The following is a 13,363-nucleotide window of genomic DNA, read 5'->3' as shown; positions in this document are numbered from 1 at the left end:
ACCTACTAACTAGTTGGCATCACGGGATGCTTTCGAGGATGATGGCCAGAATCATCACACTGGAACACAGAACATGGCTAGATTACTAGGTGATACTCTAGACATCTAGTGGTCATAATAATAACTCCAACATATATGTCGCTGCAATAGAGCACCTCAAATCACTGATTAGTGTGGTTAATCTGGCCCACAGGAACATCGAAAACAGAGGGAAATGATTTGCAAATGCATAAGACTATTTAGAAACCTGGGAGGACTCAGACAGTATAACGGCTATAAATGCTCAAAAGAATTTGAGACATGCTACAAAAATGGTGACTAACCACTCAGAAGCACAATATCAAGGATTCGAGATCAACAGTTAACATACGGAGGTAGAAACTGAACTGAGGCTTAAATCCAATGAGTCTACTGATTAGTAACACGTGATCCTGATAGAAAGAAGAGAAAGCCTAGTTCCTTAACCCCGTAGGAAAGATATGATGACTCAGATCAGAAGGGCATAAGGTATAAGGAGTAAAAAGAGCCTTACGTTCCATCCCAAAATCAATTCCCCTACATATAACTAAAGCATTTCTAGACTCAACTTCGACCAGTTTGGCATGGTAATCCTACAGGCAGTCAAGCTCTGATACCAAAATTGTCAGGACCCCGATCCTAAGTCACACCGATCTAGCATGTAACACATCATATCACTTTGCGGCCTCACGCATGATATTCCCACGGGTGCCACCTTACCTGGCCCGAGACCGTTTGCGCCTTTGGGCTCACGTATATGATAGTGCCGCTAGCATCCATATGACAAAGAACCCGGGCTGACATGGCTAGTCGTGAATCCAAAGTGGCACTAACTTACAGGGACAGGCATACATGACCCAGCAACGAACATGTCGGTCATCAGTGAGTGAATCCGGGCTGTAGCAACTGGGCTAGCAGGACTCCGGTAAACCGGGCTATAGCAGGCTAACAGGACTTCGGTAGACACCGCGTGACATTTCCCCGAAGGGACATACACAGGAACGAAGAAGGACACATGCCGGCCAGCCTAAGTGTTCCGGAGCAGTAGCAAGCTACCAAGGCTCAGTGGAAGCACTAGGAGACATTTCCCGGTAAGAGAGGCTACCAAGGATAAACAACTAGATAGTCAGATCCCACACATACCAAGCATTTCAATAACATACACACAATATGCTCGATATGTGCAAATACAACATGGCATCACAACATGACTCTACAACTCAAGTATTTTATTCAATAGGCTCCGAAGGGCGAGATATTACAAGCATGAGTCTCATGAACCAACATTCAGAGCAAACAAGTCAAGCACAAGCGGAAGCTTAACATGTCTGAGTACAGACATCTACAAAAGAAAAAAAAGGCTGAGAAGCCTGACTATCTATCAGATCCTGCCGAGGGCACAAGATCGTAGCTGAGATAACAAGCTAAACGTCAAAGTCCACGTGGAACTACTAGCGAGACTGAAGTCTCTCTGCAAAAACATAAAATAAGCAACGTGAGTACAAATGTACCCAGCAAGACTTACATCAGAACTAACTACATATGCATCAGTATCAAGAAAGGGGATGGTGGGGTTTAACTGCAGCAAGCCAGCTTTGACTCAGTGGCTAACCTGAACTACGACTGCAAGTAACTCTTTTGAGGTGGCGCACACGAGTCCACATATTCACCATATCAATACACCACTATGGATCCTCTCCCGTCTCCCTACGAGAATGCCATCCATAGCACTCACGCTTATCTTGCGTATTTTAGAGTATCCACTTTCACTTGTCTATGAACTGTACAGGCAACCCAGAAGTCCTTTTCCATGGACACGGCTATTCGAATAGATGATGTTAACCCTGCAGGGGTGTACTTCTTCACACACGCTCTCACCACTTACCGCCGTTTACACGACATGTACTCGGCAACCTTCAAGCGGAAGCCCAGCGAGGGTGTCGGCCACGACCTGACTAACCACACAAGTCTCTCGTCCAGGTTTATCGTCTATTCGGGTTCCATCCGCAAGGAGATCCGGACGGGGTGTCGCTCACGGCCCCAAACGATGTGTGCAGGGTTCCCAAGTCTACCATCCGGGTGCCACTTGGTACACCGGACCACTGTGCCTAGTCTGTCCCAAGCCCACCTGTACCGGGTGCCACTTGGTAGACTACTAACACTACCTACAAACACCAGAAACTAGTTGCAGCTCCTGGACAGAGATTGAGTTGATTAATAAGCCGAGACGGGTCGAGTTACCGGAACCCAATGTGTGGTAGTAACTGTTCATGGATCACAAACACAGAACTCAGTTCCTGAGGACGGCTGCAATGAGACAACCCACCATGTACTCCTACATGGCCTCTCACCGCTACCTTTACCAAATCGTGTTCACACACTTAGCTCACACATAGTAGGACATGTTTACACACCTCCGATTCATTCCCGATGAATCAGACCTGACTCAACTCTAAGCAGTAGCAGGCATGACAAACAAGCATGAATGAGTAGGCACATCAGGGCTCAAACAACTCCTACTCATGCTAGTGGGTTTCATCTATTTACTGTGGCAATGACAGGTCATGCAGAGGATAAAGGGGTTCAGCTACCGCAGCAAGTAACAGATGAATCATTGTTGTCCTAATGCAGTAAAAGAGAGCAGGAGCGAGAGAGTGGGATTGTATCGGAATGGACAAGGGGGTTTTGCCTACCTGGCACTTCTGAAGATAGTATAGCTCTTCATCGGTGTCATCGATCTCGTCATCGGTATCACGTCTAACGAGAGGGGACAAATACCGACAACACAAAAGGAAACACAATCAATGCAATGTACAATATGATGCATGCTCATGACATGGCAATATGCTTGTGATTTGAGCTGATGCAACTAAAACAAGATTAAATGAAGTTGGTTTGAATCAAAGATTCAAATTCAAACTCCATATGTGATTTATTACATGCCATTTAATTGAATTGTCCTAAACAGTAGTCATGAGTTGTTCTAATATGCATGAAAATGGTACACATGGATAGATTGGATTTTTCTGATCATTTTTCATATATAATTTATTTCATTCTGAGTTATGGTTGATTTTATATGATTTTTAGAAGTTTTGGGCATATTCTGAAAATAATAAATCATTTAAGATTTATTTAAATTCCAGAAAGGAATTATTGCGTCAGCATGACCTCACAGTGATGTCAGCAGGTCAACGGCTCGGTCCAGGTCAGACCTGACATGCGGGGTCCACACGTCAGTGACATGGTTAACTTACGGAGTTAATTAAAATTAAACTAAACCTAATCTAGATTAGTTAAGGCCTGGTCCCACATATCAGTGTAAGTAGGGGTAATTAGTACTAACTAACTAGTTAGGGGCGGGGCCCACATGTATTGACCCCAGGGAGGTCAAACCCTGGGTCGAACGGGTCAAACTCACCGGCGTTGAGCCGCCGGCGAGGTTAGTGGCGGCGAGGAGCTTCGAAAAAACTCCACAGAGCACGGCTGGATCCGCTGGAGGCAGCTCTAGGACGCTGGCAGCATTGCGCGTCGGATGGTGGTGGTCTCTCGGCCTAGAATGGCATGTGGCGTCGCCGGCGACGACCACAGCAACGGCCGGAGCTCGAGCAAGCTCGGGGTCGGGGCTACGGCGTGCAAAAGGTCGAACTGAAGCCCCCACGAGGCTCTATGTGTTGCTGCTAAGTGTTTGGACGCACTGGTGTGACCAAATGGTCGCCGGAGCTACGCCGGCGACAAGCTCGGGCGGCGGTGGTTCTCGGTCTCGATGAACGCAACGGCTAGAGGACGGGAAAGATGCAGGAAAGAGAGGGGAAATGCAGCGGAGCTCACTGGGAGGTCGTTGAGTAGGTTAGCGTGCTTGGGGACGGCGAGGCGACAAAACCATGACGGTGATCTCGGGTGCCGAAGGAGGAAGACGAGGGCGAAGACGGCTCCACAGGGCGTTCGGGCTCGTGCAGCTCGGTGAAGAGGAAGAAGATGTCGACACGGGCCTCGGGGACGGGTCGAGGGGGCACGGCAATGGCGGTGAGCGCGCGGACGGCGAGGGGCGGCTGCGGCTGCGCTCGGGTGGGTGTGGGCGAGAGGAACAGGGGAGGGGATGAGCACGGGGGAAGAAGTGAGAGGGCCCGGGCGGGTGCGTGGCGTCCCCAGGTGCCTCCAGCGGCGAGCAGGTAAGCAGGAGGTGGCCGGCGTGTGGTCGCGCGCGCCGGGCACGCGCCCTTCGTCCTCCTAGCAAAAGGAGGAAGACGACAGGGGAGGTGGAGCTGGGCTGGGCCGGCTATGCATAGTGTTGGGCTACAGGAGCACCAGGTAGGAAAGCCCAGGTAAGGCTTTTCCCCTTTCTGTTTTTCTATTTTCTGTAGTTGTGTTTGGCTTTAATAAAAATGCCAGGGCATTTCCAAAAATCATGAAACTGCTCAATGTCACTGTTTGGAATATTTCCAACAGCAAACATTTCAATTTGTGATTATTTGAGCATTTAAAATATTATTTAGCAATTAAATGCCCAAATGCAAATACCATATGATTTAATTCAAAAATCCAGAATGGCCTAGAAAAATGTGCACCATTTTTGGGAGAGGTTCTAGACCAATCCAAAAATAATGAACTTTTCTGAAGAGCATTTTGGGTTCATTGAGAATATCTTTTTATTTGAACCTAGTTTATTTGATCTGGTGCTAGGGTTTGAGCAATCCCCATTTCAACTTAAATAAAATTTAAACATGATGCACACATGAAGGGCTAGTCTAGTGCATACCAGAACTAGGGATGTGACTGGGTAGAACTGTAACTCCCCCACATTTTAGACAAATGCGTCCTGAAGACATGGTTTCTCCTCCCAATTCCCATTCATACCTCGTGGGCGCAAATCACCTTCTCCCCGGAAGCTCCCTTCTCCCCAGCTGCGAAACCTCAGCCCCTCCGCCATGGATCCCCCACCACACCAAATTCACCGCCACCCTCCTCCCTAATGCTAGAGATACCGTCCGTTTGCCATCATGCACTGGGCCGTGTGCCTCTTACTCCATGTTGCCGGACCTGCCTCGACGACGGCTGCGTGAACCATACCAGAGCCGATTCACCCCGATCGTTGTGCACGACGCCGGAGCGGCTTCAACTTTGGGTGTGTCCAGGGACCCGGCGCTGCTTCCCCATAGTCGTCGACCATCGCGACATCTCTGCTTTCCTGCCGCTGGTAGCCACCGCAATCGCGCCGGCCTCACCTACTCGATAGATGGAGCTGCATACTTCACCAGGCTGCAAGATAGGTCGTACACTCATCTCAAATCACTTTATTTAGGAGTCAATTGTCTGAATTTTTATTCTGGGCCAATTGATTCCCAATGGGAAGCAGCACCCCTTGAGGCGACGGAGCTCCTAGGCTGTCGGTTGGCTGGTGTCTAACGTAAGGGCGCGGGGGCGCAAGTTCACCATGGAAGCAGCGCTTACATGGCTATCTTAGAGTTGCGTGGGTTGAAGGTACTACCGCTGCCAGATCAGGATGATGGAGAGTATTTGTGGATTGGCCGGGGCGGTGTAACCACTGCAGTGCGGTGGGGCGGGGTTTTGGTCGGAGCTCTCGTGGCCACGGACGGCGGAGGCAGGCTGCTCTACCAGTGGTCGCTGGCTCTTTGGGGAATATCCTCAACAGTGTCAGCCGGGAGGCACAAGACAGCCATCAAGCCATCCGGCGTAGATCAGATAGTACCAAAATAAAATAAAATCATGTGACCCCAATTTAGTCTTCAGTCAATAGACGTGTGACCACTCTTGTACCTTACTGTTGATCTCTTAGGGTATTTCTTCAGATCAGAGATATGTGTCATTCTTAACATTATGCATTTTCTGCATCTTCAACCACACCATCTTCCTTCTCACCGCAGCTGCTCCAACAAGGGAAGCATACACCAGAAGGGAGCTATAGTCCCCACTCAACAGTGCCCTGCATCGAATGCGCATGCCCGACATGGACAATCACAACAACTGCAGGGCCATCGGCAAGTCAGCACATGATGCTCACTCCTATGGATGGCGGCCAGATAGGTTGTACCCTCATCTTACTTGTGTGCAACATTTATGGCTTTGTTATTCATCTAAGCATGGAAAATAGATTATCACATTTCACTGTATATTCATGTTGATCTCTTACGGGTCTTGTTCAGGAGTTAACCCTGTTCCATAGTTCATCTAAGAGACTTGTTCTTTAGGTAACGTTGTTCCGTAGTTATCATCCATCAGCCAATGATATCCCATAGGTTGGTGATTATAGTATTATACCACTTCTAGTATTACCTGTGTTGTTCTTTAATACTTTTGTGTGCCATCTAGTTAATCTCGAGTACAAATGATACATATTCTGTAGCTTTCATCTGTGTTTGCCCTTTAGTTTTTGAGACCTATTGCTACTAGTTAACCCCAGTTCTACTAGTCTCCTACAGGCACTCATTACATAAATCTAACTACAAGTTGTCTTCCATGCATGTCAGATATAATTGCACACACTGATATATCCACAAGAACCTCATGGAGCAATGTAACGACCAACAAACTTGATGTCAATGATATCCAATATGATGGAACATGTAAAGGCAGTTCTTCAGAAGTCTTGCAAAAAGATGTTGAATCCTCTTCTCCCCACAAGGTCCTTGCTCTAACTTGGCCCGCGATATGGGTACAACATGCATATAATTTCCTGGAGTGCATCTACTCTGTTGCAATGCCATGTGCATAGCCTGCTAATCATGCATGTAAATATGCCATGCCTTCCTATTTTTCAGTACCTATTCCATTCATGATAACATGTTTTAAAATTCAAGTACTGTCATTCTACTCTATCACAATGCCATCGGCTTAGTTTGGACATCATGCTTCTGAATATATTATGCATTGTTATTCATTAATATGTACTTCATCTATCTACCATACCATGTTTTTTTACATTGAAGTGATGTTCTAGTGGTCTGTTGCAATGCCATCTTAGTTTCCCAATCATACACGCGTATGTTGCCTTAGTGTTTTTCTGTATGTATTCCGCTAGCATACATTTTTACGTTCAACTACTGTATTTTTACTCTGTTGTCCTATAGTATCCCTAGCTCTTACATCATGCTCCCTCCGGTCGTATTATATGTCGCAGAAATGGATAAAAATGGATGTATCTAGAACTGAAATATGCCTAGACCCATACATTTATTTCCGGATGGAGGGAATACATGTCAATATGTCATGCATTTCTATTCTTCAGTACCTATTCCATCTCTGTACTGTAGCATGTTTTATAATTGAAGCACCATTCTTTTATATAAGGCATGCAAGGGGAGGACGGCTATGTTAGAATCTGAAGGATTACAAACAAGGTCTTTGCAAAAGGTCCAAACACGAGGAGATATTAAACCAACTCTAGTTTTCATAGATACTGCTCCAGCACAGAGAAACCCAACTCCTACTGTTAATAAGCAGATTCCAGTGGCCAAAGAACTAGTCTGCTCCAATCCAGCAAAAGTATGTCAACTCCATTCTAAGAAGCGTGTGCGTATCCTTGCATCATGAAATTTTATAGCATTCTGATCATATTTTCTACATGTTTCTTACCCATCTCTCTTTTAGAAAATAAGCTTAACGGGTGGAAGACTTTCTACACTTGTATCGTCTTCGAGGAAAGTATCTTGTGGGAATTCTATGTGCTCCAATGCTGATGTAAGTACCTATTGTATATCACTATATTTTTACATCAACATGTAGTTTCTTAATCGGCATGAATCCAAACTTTGTCTGATCTAAATTTAGTTGTAGCAAAATGTATAATTAAAGGCGACAATGTTGATTTTTGTAAGGAAAACTGCCTGGTAGTTTTGCATACTAAGATGCATGAGTGTACTATGTCATATCATGCACACTAATGGATTGTAGTGCTGCTCTGGTTGCCCATTCATTCATTGTGTCAATGTTGCTTTCATATTACCTTACCTGGATGATGATAGTTGTGCCATATTGTGTTAATTTGGTGTAGTCTGGTGTGGTCTGGTTGCCCAAACGTTCGTTGTGTCAATGTTGCTTTCCTATTATCTAACCTGGCCAATGATAGCAATGCTAGTGTGCTAATTTGGTGCAGGCTGCTGAAGATAAGAAGACAAACTCTGAAAACAGCAAGGCAACCCCATTGTTTCTTTCCAATAAATCTAGGCCAGGTAATATGGCAATAAATCTTGATTAATCTGTTCGGTTCCCCTCCTAATTTATCTTATGATGTAGTGGTCGAGACACTCTCCACTATCAATAATACAAGCCTACCAAAATCACCGTCTGTATCTGTTCAGTTTCCTCTATCTCCGATGCAACAGAAAAAATGTATGTTTGTGAACCAATTACTGGCTGAAGTAATGATGGAAACCGTGGAGGAATCAGAGGTGCACATTCTTGCGCAACAACAACTGATCAATGTTTTCAGAGACAGTGTAGCAAAGAAGGAAAAACTTTCTCACATGCTTATGGGCGTCATCCGCGCTGAGGTTGTAGATTGTGATGTTGTAGATCATTAGGTTCTGTTCATTTATTTGCACTGGCATCAATCTTTGATTGCCCAGTTTTCCTGTAATATATGCTGGATGTGCAACATTTTTCCTTGTATGTCGTACCTTTGCTTAGCGCGCCTCGCATTCCAGCTAACTGGTCTCTAGGGAGCTAAAAAAGAAGTGTAATTATTAGTTAGCCCGAACAGTCATGGGCCCTATAAGAAGGAAGTAGCCCACTGCCCTTAATGGGCTTCCCTAATGGGCTCTCAGGGGCTAAAATTCTCATAGGCCTTTGATTGATCAGTTTTGGTCCTGTGCATAATTGCTAGTCGTAATGGGCTCAAATTATCTAATTGGGCCTATAGACATGTTCGAACTTTAGTGGGCCCATTAAGTTAATGGGCCGTAACCAGACCGAAAGATCTATTGGGTCGCTATAATTGAAATGGGTTGACAGTTAATGCTCGGTCCTGTTACCTCCCGGGTCATTAACAGGCTGACATCAAAGCGGGCAATAGGTGGGCCCATTTGATTTCACGGGCTGTTAACAGGTCGGTACTAAGGTCGGCATATGGACCAACTATACTGTGGCCCTTTAGCAGGCCGAAAGAGAAAGCAGGCTCGTACTGGACCATGAAGAGCATGGGCCGCTAAGAGGCCGAAAGTCAGGTCGTACTGTATATGGCCCAACTATGTTGTGGTCCTTTAGCAGGCCGAAAGAGAAACCGGGCTGGTATTGGACTGTGAAGAGCAAACTCAGGTCTGACTGCAAGTGGCTCGGCTCATTTATGGGCTGTTAACACGCTGAAAGGCACACGGGGCCGGAAATTGGCCCAACACTTAAATGGGTCGCTAAAAGGCCAAAAGACGTACATCCTGAAAATTGGCCCATCCCTTGGATGGGCCGTTAACAGGCCGAAACCACATCGGGCCGATATTGAACCCAAATAAATAGTGGGATATTAACAAGCTCGAACTGACGATGGACTGCGATGGTGTCAAATCATTAACAAGCCATTAACGGGCCAAACTGACACATCTCGTATGGGTCGTGGGCTTAAATGAACCCGACACAAGTAGGCCTTATATGGGCCAGCCTACTAATTTTTACTGGGCCAGCCTTTTTCACCGAAATGGGCCACTGTTGGGCCTTGCCACGTGCCGACGTATCATAGGCGTCTCCCGTACTATGAGTGGATGACATCTGTCCCAACGCTGAGCCGACACGTGGATCCTCCGGTGAATGAGAATTTTACACATGGAAAATCCCCATTAGTCGGGGCTGTTAATGGGTTATCGGATCCAAACCGGCACCCGATAGCCTAACGGCGATGCGTTACGGTGGATGCCATGTGTTGGTTACCCTTGACGAAAGAACTTCTATGACACGCCATTTATCGTCATGGAAGTGGACACTTCCATGATGATAATTTTGGTATTGTCATGCGACACTTCTACGACAGTGTGACTATCTTGATTCTGTCATAAAATCGGCATGGATGTAAATGCATGACAGAAAACGTGACCTACTGTGACAAACACGTATCATCACGGAAGTGTATTTTTTGTAGTGAAGAGACCATTGTATTGAGAATAAAAGAGAGAGAGGAAGCCATCTAGCTACTAACTACGGACCCGTAGGTCTACAATGTACTACTCACGCATCATCGGATAGGCACCAATGAGGATGATGAACCCCTCCGTGATGGTGTCTAGATTGGATCTGGGTTTCTCGAACTTGTGGTGGCTAGAATTGATTTTTGTTGACTCCCCTAGGGTTTCTGGAATATTGGGGTATTTATAGAGCAAAGAGGCGGTGCGGAAGGCGGATGAGGTGGGCACAACCCACTTGGGCATGACAAGGCTCCCAGGCACACCCTGGTGGGTTGTGCTCCCCTCCGAGCCCCCCTCAGGCACTTTCTTGGCCCATCGTGTGTCTTCTGGTCCAGAAAAAATCACCAAAAAGTTTCGTTGCGTTTGGACTCCGTTTGGTATTGATTTCCTGCGAAGTAAAAAAAACAAGCAAAAAACAACAACTGGCACTGGGCACTATGTCAATAGGTTAGTCAAAAATGATATAAAGTTGCTATAAAATTATTGTAAAACATCCAAGAATGATAATATTACAGCATGGAACAATCAAAAATATAGATACGTTGGAGACGTATCAGTATCCCAAGCTTAAATCCTGCTCGTCCTCGAGTAGGTAAATGATAAAAACAGAATTTTTGATGTGGAATGTTGCCTAACATGTTCATCACATGTTCTTTTCTTTCTAGCATGGACATTTGGACTTCTATATGATTCAAAGCAATAGTCTAGTTTTGACATGAAGATTTCAATACTCAAGCATATCAACAAGCAACCATGTCTTTCAAAATATCAATGCTAAAGCAAGTTATCCCTAGCCCATTATGCTCAATCATTGATCCATTCATGAAACACACTCGCATATTAGCTACACCAAGTGCTCAAGGATGATCATAGTGCCCCTTAGTTGGTGCTTTATGAGAGAAGATGGAGACTCAAAATAAAAATTTCATAAAGTAAATAGAAAGGCCCTTTGTAGAGGGAAGTAGGGATTTGTAGAGGTGCTAGAGCTCAAAGCGAAAAAGATAGAGATAAAAACATTTTGGGTGGCATGCCTTTCCTGTCAACGAAAATGATCGAGTAGTTCACAACACTTTCCATGCTAGATATATCATAGGCGGTTCCCAAACAGAAAATAAACTTTATTCCTTTTTCCACCATACTTTCACATTCCATGGCTAACCGAATCCATGGGTGCCGTCCATACCAACACTTTCCAGGGAATTTATTATTTGACAACATAAAGTAAATTCATTTTTCATTTCAGGACTGGGCATCCCTAATACCTTTGTCGTACTCTCGTGTAATGACAAGTGAATAAACACTCATATTGAGAATAACACATCTAGCATGGAAAAATATTAGCCACCCCCTACTGTTTCATGAGCGGTACGAGCACAGAAAAGAGAAATCTATTTTGAAAATTAGAGATGGCACATACAAATTTGCTTAGAATAGCACGGGAATACCTCATATAGGTAGGTATAGTGGACTCATGTGGCAAAACTGGGTTCAAGGATTTTGGAGGCACAAGTAGTGATCATACTTAGTGCAAATGAAGGCTAGCAAAAGATTGAGAAGCACCCAACCAAGAAACGAAAAATCTCATAAGCAAGCATTAAGCATAACTAACACCGAATAATGCACCACAAGTAGGATGCAATTTCATTGCATAACTATTGACTTCCGTGCTTGCATAGGGAATCACAAACCTTAACACCAATATTCTTACTAAAACATAATTACTCATCAACATGACTCACATATTATATCAACATATCACAAAAATATTACAAGGAATCAAGTTTATTTTGTTCAATGATCTTCATGAAAGTCTTATTATATCCCCCTTGAATATCTATCACTTTGGGAATAATTTCATATGTTGCTTTTGATAGCTCAAACAAATCTAAGTGAAGAACATGAGCATAAAAATTCTCTTCTCTCAAAATAATTTAAGTGAAGCAAGAGAGAATTTCTTAAAAAAATACTAACTCTCAAATAAATCTAAGTGAAGCATGAGAGCATTTCTTCAAAAATACTAAAGCACATCATGCTCAAAAAGATATAAGTGAAGCACTAGAGCAATTCCATAGCTCATAAAGATTTAAGTGAAGCATAGAGAGCAATTCTAACAAGTCATAGCATAATTTTGGCTCCCTCAAATAGGTGTGTCCAGAAAGGATAGATGACTTAAAATAAAAATCAAAAAAAGCAAAGACTCATATCATATAAGACGCTCCAAGCAAAACTCATGATATGTGACGAATAAAAATATAGCTCCAAGTAAAATACCGATGGTCGTTAGAAGAAAGAGGGGATGCCACTCGGGGCATCCCCAAGCTTAGTTGCTTGTTTCTCTTTTAGATAATAGCTTGGGATGCCATGGGGCATCCCCAATATTAGGCTTTTCTTACTCCTTATTCCTTCATCCATCGTGATCTCACTCAAAACTTGAAAACTTCAATCACACAAAACTCAACAAAACCTTTGTGAGATCCGTTAGTATAACAAAGCAAATCACTACTCTAAGTACTGCTGCAAACCAATTCATATTTTATTCTTGCATTATATCTACTGTATTCCAACTTTCATATGGCTCATACCCCCCGATACAAACCATAGATTCATTGAAATAAGCACACAATGCAAAGAAAACAGAATCTGTCAAAAACAGAACAGTCTGTAGTAATCAGGGAACTTCGTATACTTCTGTAACTCCAAAAATTCTTGAAAATTAGGAAAATGTGGGAAATTTGTATATCAATCTTGTGTAAAAGATTCAGAGCAAAAGCATGTTTCTATGATTTACTAAAAATATTTTTCTCAGTGTAAAAGTTTCTGTTTTTCAACAAGATCAAATCAACTATCACCCAGCATGATCCCAAAGGCTTTGCTTGGCATAAACACTAATTAAAACACAAAAACACATTTATCACAGAGGCATAATTTTGCAAACACTCAAGAACAGAAAGAAAAAGGCAAAAAAAACTTATTCATTGGGTTGCCTCCCAACAAACGCTATCATTTTACGCCCCTAGCTAGGCACAAGATTTTGTTGATGTTCCCATGAAAGATAATAACTAAAACACAAAGAAAGCATAATGAAACATATGACAAGCACATTTAAGTCGAACATACTTCCTATGCATAGGAATTTTATAAGCAAACAAATTATTAAGACAAGAAACATCTAACATATGCAAAGAAGAGGAATGAAACATTGACGATCTCAACATAAC

This window comes from Triticum aestivum, chromosome 1B, assembly GCF_018294505.1.
Source record: "Triticum aestivum cultivar Chinese Spring chromosome 1B, IWGSC CS RefSeq v2.1, whole genome shotgun sequence".
In the NCBI taxonomy this organism is placed as follows: domain Eukaryota; kingdom Viridiplantae; phylum Streptophyta; class Magnoliopsida; order Poales; family Poaceae; genus Triticum; species Triticum aestivum.
Note: the sequence above shows the minus strand (reverse complement) of the source record.